Here is a 12500-nt window from a genome sequence, read left to right as displayed (position 1 = left end):
CTCTCTCTCTCTCTCTCTCTCTCTCTCTCTCTCTCTCTCTCTCTCTCTCTCTCTCTCTCTCTCTCTCTCTCTTCCTCTCTCTCTCTCTCTCTTCTTCCTCTCTCTCTCTCTCTCTCTTCCTCTCTCTCTCTCTCTCTCTCTCTCTCTCTCTTCCTCTCTCTCTCTCTTCTCTCTCTCTCTCTCTCTCTCTCTCTCTCTCTCTCTCTCTCTCTCTCTCTCTCTCTCTCTCTCTCTCTCTCTCTCTCTCTCTCTCTCTCTCTCTCTCTCTCTCTCTCTCTCTCTCTCTCTCTCTCTCTCTCTCTCTCTCTCTCTCTCTCTCTCTCTCTCTCTCTCTCTCTCCTCTCTCTCCCTCCCTCCCTCTCTCCTCTCCCTCTCTCTCCTCTTCCTCCTCTCTCCTCCCTCCCTCTCTCCTCCTCCTCCTCTCCCTCCCTCTTCCCTCCTCTCTCTCTCTCCCTCTCTCTCTCTCTCTCTCTTCCTCTATCCTCTCTTCTCCTCCTCTCTCTCTCCTCCCTCCTCTCTCCTCCCTCTCCTCTCTCTCTCTCTCTCTCTCTCTCTCTCTCTCCTCCCTCCCTCCCTCCCTCCCTCTCCCTCCCTCCCTCCCTCCCTCTCTCCTTCTCCTCCCTCCTTCCTCCTTTTCCCTCCCTCCCTCCCTCCCTCTCTCCCTTCTCCTCTGTCTCTCTCTCCCTCCCTCTCTCTCTCTCTCTCTCTCTCTCTCTCTCTCTCTCTCTCTCTCTCTCTCTCTCTCTCTCTCTCTCTCTCTCTCTCCTCTCTCTCTCTTTCTCTTTCTTTCTCTCTCTCTCTCTTTCTCCCTCTTTCTCTTTCTCTCTCTTTCTCTCCTCTCTCCCTCTCTCCCTCTCCCTCTCTCTCTCTCTCTCTCTCTCTCTCTCTCTCTCTCTCTCTCTCTCTCTCTCTCTCTCTCTCTCTCTCTCTCTCTCTCTCTCTCTCTCACTCTCTCTCTCTTTCACTCTCTCTCTCTTTCTCTCTCTCTCTCTCTTTCACTCTCTCTCTCTTTCACTCTCTCTCTCTCTCCTTTTTTTCTCTCTCTCTCCCTCACTCTCTGTCTTTCTCTCTCTCCCTCTCCCTCACTCTCTGTCTTTCTCTCTCTCTCTCTCTCTCTCTCTCTCTCTCTCTCTCTCTCTCTCTCTCTCTCTCTCCCTCTCTCTTTCTATCCCTCTCTTTCACTCTCTCTCTCTCTCTCTCTCTCTCTCTCTCTCTCTCTCTCTCTCCTCTCCCTCCCTCTCTCTCCCTCTCCCCCTCCCCACTCTCTCTCTCTCCCTCCCTCCCCCACTCTCTCTCTCCCCACTCTCTCTCTCCTTCCCCCTCTCTCTCCCCTCCCTCCCCCACTCTCTCTCTCCCTCCCCCATTCTCTCTCTCCTTCCCCCTCTCTCTCCCCCTCCCCTCGCTCTCTCTCTCCCTATCTCTCAAATTGTTTACGACTTCCATCATTCGCATCTTTTCTTCCCTTTAGTTACATGCTCTTTTCAATGTAAGCAGACACTCATGAAGAGGTCGAGAGACGTACAGCTAAAGAAGAAATGGGGACATAGAGAGGAGGAAACAAATATAGAGACAAACATGGGGATATGAGAGAGAGGGAAGAGATATATAAAACGAGAGAAACGAAGGGAAAGAAAAATAAAGCAAGAGAAAGACAGGCAGGCAGATATGTACACAATCATGCACACACACGCGTGTGCGCGCAGCAAACAGACAGACAGACAGAGGCAGAGTGGGGAAGACAGATGAATGAATAGACCGGGGGATAGGTAGAGGCAGTGAGAGATTTATGGTTATTAATAAATCAGTTGATATTCCTTATTACTATTGGGTTAGGTAGTAAAGTTAGATACAGTTAACTTGTTGTTTTATAACACTATAGCAAAATAATGAAAAGTCTACCAAGACGAAAAAATACAGAGAAGGATAATATATGTCTCAGTTATCATGATATTTTGTTTTAATGATTTAGTTTCTTTTCCATTTCAAAGTTTGGCGCCACAGCATTGGTAGAGCCATCTAGCGGCCGAAGACGAAACCTCGGAATGTTCGCAATCAGAACGTGGGTGAAACACCTTTCTAATTAGTGAGAAGCACAATATATCCCGGAAAAGTAGAACTGTGGAAAATTGATGCATTAATATTACATGTCTACTGGTTAAAATCGACGTTCTATCAAATAATTGTGCTAGTACGTGCCTTAAGAACAGAATGGGCGTACGTGAAGATCCCAAAAGATGTTTGTGTAGTGGTTGTTGAAGAGTGTCGAGCGAGAATCGCTGGCGAGTGCACTGCCGCTGTTTTACTGTGTTTTGTGCCTAAAATTGTTGTCACTCTCAAGTGTTATTCTGCCACAACGTGTAACTTGTTGGCAGCTGTGTTAGTACGTAGTTGTTGCCCCGAGGAAGCGTCGCTGCAGTCCAGGAGAAGCAAGTAAGTGAGCCCAGACCAGTTTGTTTACTTCTTTTCAGCTGGAGAACCTCTAAGCTCTGTGTTTGTTGTGTCTTGAGAACCTTTCGTGGCCAAGGTTCTGCCCGAGTTCCGCTGTCTGTTACAGTGGGAAACCGCTAGCGCTGGTCTCGGTGCAGAACCTCCCTGACAGGCAAGGCGACGGAACTCTGCAGTACCTCATAAAGATCGCGAACTCGTGAGTGTTTGCAGTGTTTCGTGAACCACAAATTATTGACAAAAATTATCAAGTGTTTCATGTGGTATTGCACCTGCGCTCGGTTTTCCGGAGGCGAAAGCACGTGTTTTCCCAGCATACTGGTCTTAGGGTAAGGTGTTTTGGAGGTATCAGATGCAGAGAATCATGTCATCTCTGTATAAATCAAAATGGAAGTGCACGGGAGGATTTCTAGCTATTGTTATGCTTATTGCTTCACACTAACCATCCAGACACAAATGTATGAGTGTCAGGCAATGACCAACACAATTCATTAGCAGGTCAGAGATTTCACACTGCAAAGTTCCCTTTTAATATGCCTGTGGAAGGTAGCACTTCCCTGCTATTGTTCCAATTTGTTTACTGAGTAATGCTTAGGACTTGAAGTACAGTCTGCTGTGTCTGATGCTATTACCACTTTCTCTGATTAGCATTGCCTGTATTTCCTGATTGGAATTTTTATTCATGGAATCGTGATATTTATGTTGCATGATAGTGATGATAATTGATGAATACCCAGATGCCATTATCTCTGTGCTTCATGCTTCACTAGAAGCCAAAAATCCTCTCTTCTGTAAATTCAGACAAGATAATGCTGGGAGTAGTTCCTTACAGAGTGATAAAGTGTTAAGAAAGGTTACAATCTCAGTCTTGCTAGAAGGCTGTACACATTGAAGGTTTGGTAACCATTATTGGGGCATGAAATGCTGGAGCAACGACATTTGATTTATTGACTTAAGTAGTTAAGACTTGCTCTTAAATGGTATTGTTTATATTGTATGTAGATTCTTTATTTACATCCATTACTGATTCAATAATTTTTATTTATTATATGTACTATCCAGCTCTGAACAAATTTTAAATGTTTGGTAACTTAGGCTTAGAATTCCATAAAGTAAATTGAATTGGCATTCATAATATTGAGAAATGTATTTGAATAGTGAGTCCAAATTGTCCAACTATATCATAATCTTTGACAGGTTCCTTATTTAATTATGAATTGCCCTGGTAATTTACAAGGTGTACTTTGCCAGAATACATGGTTGGAGTCTGTGACAGAGTTCTAAGCTTATAGACCAGTTAGGGCAAATTGATGATGATATTGTAGAGGACAAAAAGTTGTAGTAATTAGTACAAGAGAGACATGAATGGTAAAGCCACAAATAAGAGAGAAAGATCACGGAAAGTGTCACCAACAGTTAAATTCCTATTGGTGCTCCCGAGTCTTTCTATGCATACCAAGGTGATACAATGTTTGCCAAGGGATATTGGAGGGCAAAGCTCCCCATCAAGCCTCACAAAGGGCATGCCTAGTCACAGCATCATGCATTGTTGAATAAATTTTGTGATATGGAGTTGGGGTTTTAGTCTCTGGGGATTGCATCAGTACTGTAAAGAATTATTGATCATAGATTTCCAGACTGATTATGACCTTATTTTCTACAGGTTAGTTTTTGTGCTTGCGAGTGTTGTTTTATATATTCTTTATACCTGTTATGGTACCTAGGTTTTGTCTGTCATTGTGAGGTCCTTAACCTTTAGCCCATTCTACGGTAGCAGTTAGGCAAAAGTTTGTGATTTGTAGTGTTTTGTAATGTTTAAACCCAGATGACCAAAACTTGCCTGCTGCGTCAAACAGCTGAATGCTGGGGTAACAGAAAAGACTTGCCACAAGTGCACAAAGCTCTCTTGAGGGTGATTAGACTCACTTGGTGTTCAGAAAGGGGCTTTTGTATTATTCCCATCAAATGAGTGTGGAATGTAGTATCCATGAGCAATGACTGGAAGATTGCTGGTGCCAGGAAGGATGCTATTTCTATCCTTAGCATCTTAAGCCTGGTTGCCATGACCCACAGAGTAGTTTGTATTACAAAAAGTTTAATATAGAATAGATAAAAATGTGTATTTTTATTTTTCTTGAACTGAATTATTCACTTCATAGAGGGATGGTATAGAGTCTTTGCAAGGAAAGCAATCTATTACCATCAAGATGAAGCAAATCAAATGACGAATATAGACAGTGGAAAATGGCAATAAAGCTAAAAATACATATACAGAGAAAAAAAAAAAACTTTGCGAAGGGGAGGCATAAAGTCATGTCAGTGTACATGTGTTCATGTGCACTGACCAATATATTAACCAAGTTGCGCACCCATCTGAGTGTCGCTCACATAAGCCTAATGCCCATAATTTGGTCACTAAGCTTATGGGGTTGCTGTGAAGATCCAAATCCAAGGTCTTAAGTACCAGTAAAATTATGTGACAAGCAAGATTCTTTGGCATTCACAATATTTTATTATGAAAGTTTCAAGATTACATCCACTAAGGTTTAAGATATTGTTAGTTAAGTAAAATGTTCAAAAGATACCCAAGCATTACCCTCTCACTGATTAACATGTCTTCCACCATCCATCAAGCTTAACAAGGAACCAGTCCAAGCTCTGATTTAGCAGAGTGTAAAGCTGGGAACAAACGGAGACTCAGCAGCATTAACCTTCGCAGGTATTCTATGCATTGGTAACACTATTATGTGTGATTATCAAGAACTATTGCTGTCTTGTAGCTAGCAGGCAGCATGGGATAATTGTGCTATATGACACTTCATTATTATTGTGGAAGCCATCTTAAAAATTTGGCCAATGTCGTCCATGTACAAGCTCAGTAATTATGTCAGATAGAGGAAAATGTAACATCTATATAATAACTGTTGTCAGGTCTTGTGACCTCAAGACACACCTGTAAGGTGTTCATTGTATGAAATCCTGTCAGCACCAGTACCTATTCTATATTATGAAAGTATCAGTTTTTTAAGTAGTTGGCATGATATGATATATATTGTCATATGATGCCAACTGATATGTTGGTGCAGAATTTAGGTGTATGGTCATTATAAGCATTACCTTATGTAGTAGTTGATATTGTCGTCATAACTATAAATATGGGATATGAAAATATTACAGCAATAACAACAATAATGATAATAATGATGCTGAAAATTATCATTATAGCCAATATGAAGATAATAGTAATTGTAGTAATACTACTAATAAGGATAATGGTAGTAGGCTGATAATAAAAATAATATTCTACAGCAATTAAGATGATAATAGTAATGACCTGAATAGTATAATGATTATATCCAGTAATAAATCACAAACTAGAAGCATTCAGAGAATGCATACCTCTGCCAAAGCTGTAGGGTCACTTATGCAATAAAAGTATTTACATTTGAAGAATTACATAAAAATACCCCTTTTTCCATAATCTCCTTTGTGGAGGTAATTAAGGTAATGATAATGTTATTTGCTGCTAATATTGCTAAGGCAGTATGGGTAACTGAAGCAATCATTTAGAAGATTCCTGGATCCAGATCATTATCCAGATCACCACCAAAATTTAATTGCATCCAAGTCGGGCTAAGGCACACCTCTGGTAAAAATCTAATTAAAAAATCATTTTTTAACACTTTTAGTTATCATGCTAACCAACTAACAAACAAACTAAGAGACCAACACTGCCTAAAACATAACCTCCTTGGTGGAAGTAATAATCATAGCTAAATATTATGACAATTTTGATCCTGTATTCTATGTCTGTGTACTCATATATGTAAAGAGAGTGTAAGGGTTACTTTATAGAATGATGCAAATACCGGTTATTGCTCTTTGACAGTTCACACCTTACCCCATACAGATGTATTGTGTGATGTATGATGTTTCAGATATTTGTTGATGTATTATGTTTGATAATATAGTTTGTAAAATTTCTTATACATGTCTAAAAATGTTGAATACTATTTTGCGTAGTAATTTATTATTGCAGTATTTAAATTAAAACAATGAATAAATGAGAGTGCTTTTTTGAAGGAGCAAAACTCACTTGCTGCATGTAGACAGTATAGTCAGTGTGGGACTATATGTACTATGGGTGCCATGAGTGGTTGTGTTTAGAGATCACAAGAATTAATATTTTTTCATTTGATTATACATTTTCCTCTGGTACAGTTGATGTGTTTTTATTGAATTATGTAGGTTAAATTCTTGTGCTAATACTCACTATAGCCATATTGATTATCTAATATTTATCAAGTGCTAACGACCTGCTTCAGCTCAACAGTAGTGGTTCTAGACTAACTCACAATATGATCTTAATAGGTGTGTAGAACATCTCTAAGGATTTGTGCTATTAACATTTCATGTGTCCCCAACTCTGCAGCATGGTGGAGGTTTACTGGTCTTTACTGGAGTGCAAAACAAGGAAGTGCTCAAAACATTGCAAGGTGTGGTGATCACTTGATGACACTGAGCCACACTTGTGATAAGACTTCAGGTGGTTGGCCTTCTGTCACAGATCTCAGTAAGCTTCAAAAGGATTTTGATTGAACACAATCATTCCAATCTACAAATATGGATTTACAGTAATGTGGAAGGTTGATTTTGCACAAATTTAACATAAAGAGAAGGAAAACAAGAAGGAAAATACCTTGACTAGACAGTACGGTATTACAGAAAGAATATTTGATTTCAGGGGAAGATATATCAGTTAGTTCTAAACCCCAGATTCTGACTCACCTTATTAACCCAATCATAAATGCACTCTAGAAAGAAATGCATTTTTGAATCCTTATTCTTATGTAAGAAGAGATTTCTGCATTTTTTTTTTTTTTTTTTTTTTTTTTTTTTTGCTTTAATTTAAATTTAAAGAGATTTCTGCAGTTATTTTGCAGTAACAAAGCTGCTATACCCATGGCTTCAGTACTTTCCTTGTGTGTGTCATACCTCAAGACAGTCACACTGGCTGAGTGCCATATGACAACGTGAGTAATTGACACAAGGAGACAGATCATGTAAATTAGAGTTAAAGTTACGTACAGGTTCACAGCAGCAGCAAGAGAGCGCATTGTTTTCGTGTTTGACATTTTACAGGCCTAGCAGGCAAGTGATTTATGTGCTAGATATCGCCCTTTATACAAAACAATAGCCATTCGGAGCATTACACATTACACTTCTCAGACTTTTTCCTGTTATGACATTGATGTAAATGGAAAATTAAAAAGTTATAGAATAATTATACCTCTAGATGGATGTTTTAACCCATCAGCGACGGGAATTCTTTTGTTTAAGTTTACGTATGCACCGGCTTGTTGGCGCGCACTGGCAGTTTCCCCTGTTTGCGCCCGGCTTGATTGGTAGTTTGTGAGCGACATATAGCACCTAAAAGCTTTTATTTTGCTATGATTTATAAAAATATTAAAATTTTCAAGGTTTACCTTCACTTTAGGTGCCATTGCCTAAAATCTTTACCATATAAATGAAGCCGCTACTAGTGGAGAAAAACAACCTCCTTCTGACGAGCCAGTAGCGCGGGAATGGGCATGGCATGATGCCCTCGGCGTTTGGTCCACAACAGCCATGGCATGTATGTACGTGACACCCAATGCCAATGGGTTAAAGTGACTCCATAGACTGGTGTACACCTTCAGGTCTCTGGCAAAGACTGGCAAACCTCCACTACATATATTCTGGGAGAATAGAGCTTGAACTGGCATTTTTATTTGATTGTAGATTACTAGGGACATTTCTTAAACCTTACATACAATGATCATTACCAGGGTCATGGAGGGTAGGTTTCAATTTTATTTAGTTGTTTGTTTTTCCATCAGGTAGAATTTTTTCATTTTATGACAACCATTGCATAGAAGAAAAATGTCCTAAAATTGTGTCTCAGTTTCATTTATATCCTGTTCACCATTTCTTAAACAGTGACTGTAAAAAGTACATGTAATAGGTTTGAGGGACATCCACAGTTATGTGTTATTTAAATTACCATATCTTCAGACAGCTGCCTGCCTAGATCTTGCTATGATAGTGTTTAGCCAGATTGCACAAAATAACAAAATTCTCCCAAGGCAGTTTACCTCCCAGAGAGGATGAATTTAGTGAGGTTTTGGAAGTACAAGTTCCCCTTTTTCCATAGTCACAGTTCCATCCAACCGTGGATTTTCCCCCTCAGGGAGGCAAAATTGTCATAGAAGAAAATTTGTCAGCATGCATGAAAATCCTGGAATCCCTCCTCTTCCTTTTTTCCAAAATTTTATTTGAAGCTAAATTACTGAGAAGGTCTACAAATTTTATCTCATATATATGTAAAAGAAATTCCTTGGGTTTTGCCACTGACCTCAGTTTGAAGTGATGTGCAAGTGTTCTACATTTACTGCTTTAGATTTCTTTTATGTTTTCCTGCACAAACAGATAAAAAACAAAATTAAGAAGAAAATTAAACAGATTTTCATGTTACATGTTGCTGTGTTTTGAAGCCAATGCTGAATGGGGTAACAGCAGATTGTAAACGTTTCAGGTGACAGGGCACTTGGTGGTGGCTCAGGAACCAAAGCTAGATATAAGTATTGTACTTAAGCTAAACCTATTGGTGCTGAGTAAGTACACAGTCCAATGCGACTTTGTTATATTTTATCTTTATTTAGACTTAGATCCATTTATATGTGTTTAATCTCCAAATCAGATTCAAGGCCTGACAGTTCTATTTAACCTCTTCCTTGAATTCTTAGAATTTTTTTCTATTACCATTTTTATTTATTATTGACTCAATAGGCATGAATGGCAAGAAGACGTGCCATGTCCACTTTGATATTAGGTTATTCATTGTCTATATAAATAGATTGCTCTACAGGTGCTTATTCACCAAGAAGTCAATTATTAGTTCTGCTTATCTCACCTGTTTACCTTCTTGCTTGATTTTTGAGAAGCCTTTTTATTATTCTGTTGTCTTAATTATTATTAGTGTTTTGTTATTAGGTTAATTATAATATCAATGATGATAATAAAAGTATCAGTAGCAAGAGTATTAGAAAGTAAATCACATTTTCTTGGAAATTAAAGGAATAGTGAAATCAGGCACCAACTAATTGACTCATTGGTGGCTGAACTCATTGGTAGCCATCTGTATTCAACAAATTTTATAAGAAGATACAGTGAATGGGTTGATGTTATTATAAATGATAATAGTAATATTAATAATTTTTAAACAAAAATTTAAAGAATGGTGTGAACCAGCACCAGCAGCTCAAGGGAATTACTGTGTGTTTAACAAGAAGGTGGTATAGAAGAATAGACTACAAGAAAGACCAAGAATTATTTTTGTTTGTTGTCTTGTACCCCAATATAGGAAGGTGTTATTGCAATATGTGATGATAATCACAATTTTTAAATTTTGAGTAGGCCTATGTTTATTTTTCTAGTGGTTGATTATACGGCTTTGTATTTATTTTTCTCTTTGTTCATTTCCAAAAGGACCATCATTTTCCCTGCACCTGCTGCCTATCACAGGTTATGATAAAAATATTTCAATGGAGTGTGTTGATCTTTCTCCTACAGGGTTCATGTACTATCCTCAGTCTTTTTGTCAATATTATTTACACTTAGATGGCTAGTCTGACTTTATCTGTTAACTCATCTTTGATTTCTCAGGAGAAAATGTTGCTAATACAAATATTTTTATTATTATTATTATTATTATTATTATTATTATTATTATTATTATTACTATTATTATTACTATTATTATTACTATTATTATTACTTATTATCACTTATTATCATTATTATTATTATTATTATTATTATTATTATTATTATTATTATTATTATTATTATTATTATTATTATTATTATTATTGTTATTATTATTATTATTATTATTATTATTATTGTTATTATTATTATTATTATTATTATTATTATTATTATTATTATTATTATTATTATTATTATTATTATTATTATTATTATTATTATTATTATTATTATTGTTTATCATTTTGCTGTGATTATTATTATTGTTAGTTATATTTTTATTTGTATTATTATTGTTATTGTTGATGATTAGGCCTATTGTTGTTATTATTATTTTATATTATTATTATTGTTATTTTGTTGTTTCTATTGTTATCATCATCATCTACCTATATACTTATCCATTTACCCATCCATGTATCAACCTACCTGTCTACCTACCTACCTACCTACTTACTTATTTAACTACCCACCCAACAACTCACCTTCCCACTTAACTATTTACTCACCTACATATTTACCTGCCTGCCTGCCTGCCTGCCTGCCTGCCTGCCTGCCTGCCTGCCTGCCTGCCTGCCTACCTGCCTACCTACCTACCTACCTACCTACCTGCCTACCTACCTACCTACCTACCTACCTACCTACCTACCTACCTACCTGTCTACCTACCTACCTACCTACCTACCTACCTGTCTACCTACCTGTCTACCTACCTACCTACCTGTCTGCCTACCTACCTGCCTGCCTACCTACCTGCCTGCCTACCTACCTACCTACCTGCCTACCTACCTGCCTACCTACCTGCCACCTACCTGCCTACCTACCTGCCTGCTTACCTACCTACCTACCTACCTACCTACCTACCTACCTACCTACCTGCCTACCTACCTATATGCCTACCTACCTGTCTGCCTGCCTACCTACATGCATACATACATACATACATACATACATACATACATACATACATACATACATACATACATACATACATACATACATACATACATACATACATACATACATACATACATACATACATACATACATACATACATACATACATACATACATACCTGCCTGCCTACCTACCTATGTGCCTACCTACCTACCTACCTGCCTTGCCTACCTACCTGCCTGCCTGCCTGCCTGCATACATGCCTACTTACCTGCCTGCCTACCTACCTACCTACTTACTTATTTAACTACCCACCAGATAACTCACCTTCCCACTTATCTATTTACTCACCCACATATTTACCTACCTACCTTCCCACCTACCTACCTGCCTGCCTACCTACCTACCTGTCTGCCTACCTACCTACCTGCCTGCCTACCTACCTACCTACCTGTCTGCCTACCTGCCTACCTACCTACCTACCTACCTACCTACCTACCTACCTGCCTACTTACCTGCCTGCCTGCCTGCCTGCCTACCTGCCTATTTACCTGCCTGCCTACCTACATGCTTACCTACCTGCCTACCTCCCTACCTCCCTACCTGCTTACCTGCCTACCCACCTGCTTACCTGCCTGCCTACCTACCTGCTTACCTGCCTACGTACCTACCTGCTTACCTGCCTACCTGCCTACCTACCTACTGACCTACCTACCTACCTGTTTACCTACCTGCCTACCTATCTGCCTACCTGCTTACCTACCTGCCTACCTACCTACCTGCCTTCCTACCTACCTACTTACCTACCTACCTACTTATTTAACTACCCACCCAACAACTCATCTTCCCACTCATCTATTTACTCACCTACCTATCCACCTACACATTTACCTACCTGCCTACCTATCTACCTACCTACCTATCTACCTATCTACCTACCTACCTACCTACCTACCTACCTGCTTACCTACCTACCTACCTGCTTACCTGCCTACCTACCTACCTACCTACCTGCTTACCTGCCTACCTACCTACCTACCTGCTTACCTGCCTACCTACCTACCTGCTTACCTGCCTACCTACCTACCTACCTACCTGCTTACTTGCCTACCTACCTACCTACCTACCTGCTTACTTGCCTACCTACCTACCTACCTACCTGCCTGCTTACCTGCCTACCTACCTACCTGCTTACCTGCCTACCTACCTACCTACCTACCTGCTTACCTGCCTACCTACCTACCTACCTACCTGCTTACCTGCCTACCTACCATCCTACCATCCTACCTACTTGCTTACCTACCTGTTTACCTGCCTGCCTCTCTATCTACCTACCTACCTACCTACT

The 12500-nt window shown here is 39.2% G+C and overlaps 1 long non-coding RNA gene across 3 annotated transcripts in view; it reads left to right on the top strand.

Moving 5' to 3' along the window:
- The window catches only part of LOC138863192 (uncharacterized), a 25362-nt gene that overhangs the window by 1006 nt on the left and 11856 nt on the right, over positions 1-12500 (top strand). For all 3 annotated transcript variants that reach the window (XR_011398831.1, XR_011398829.1, XR_011398830.1), the window contains exon 2: positions 1989-2430. This is a non-coding gene — a long non-coding RNA (uncharacterized lncRNA). The remainder of the gene's footprint in view (positions 1-1988; positions 2431-12500) is intronic.

The sequence above is a fragment of the Penaeus vannamei genome, chromosome 11 (assembly GCF_042767895.1).
Source record: "Penaeus vannamei isolate JL-2024 chromosome 11, ASM4276789v1, whole genome shotgun sequence".
NCBI classification, from domain to species: domain Eukaryota; kingdom Metazoa; phylum Arthropoda; class Malacostraca; order Decapoda; family Penaeidae; genus Penaeus; species Penaeus vannamei.
The sequence above is the reverse complement of the archived record's forward strand: the minus strand, read 5'-3'. Positions and strand labels throughout refer to the sequence as shown.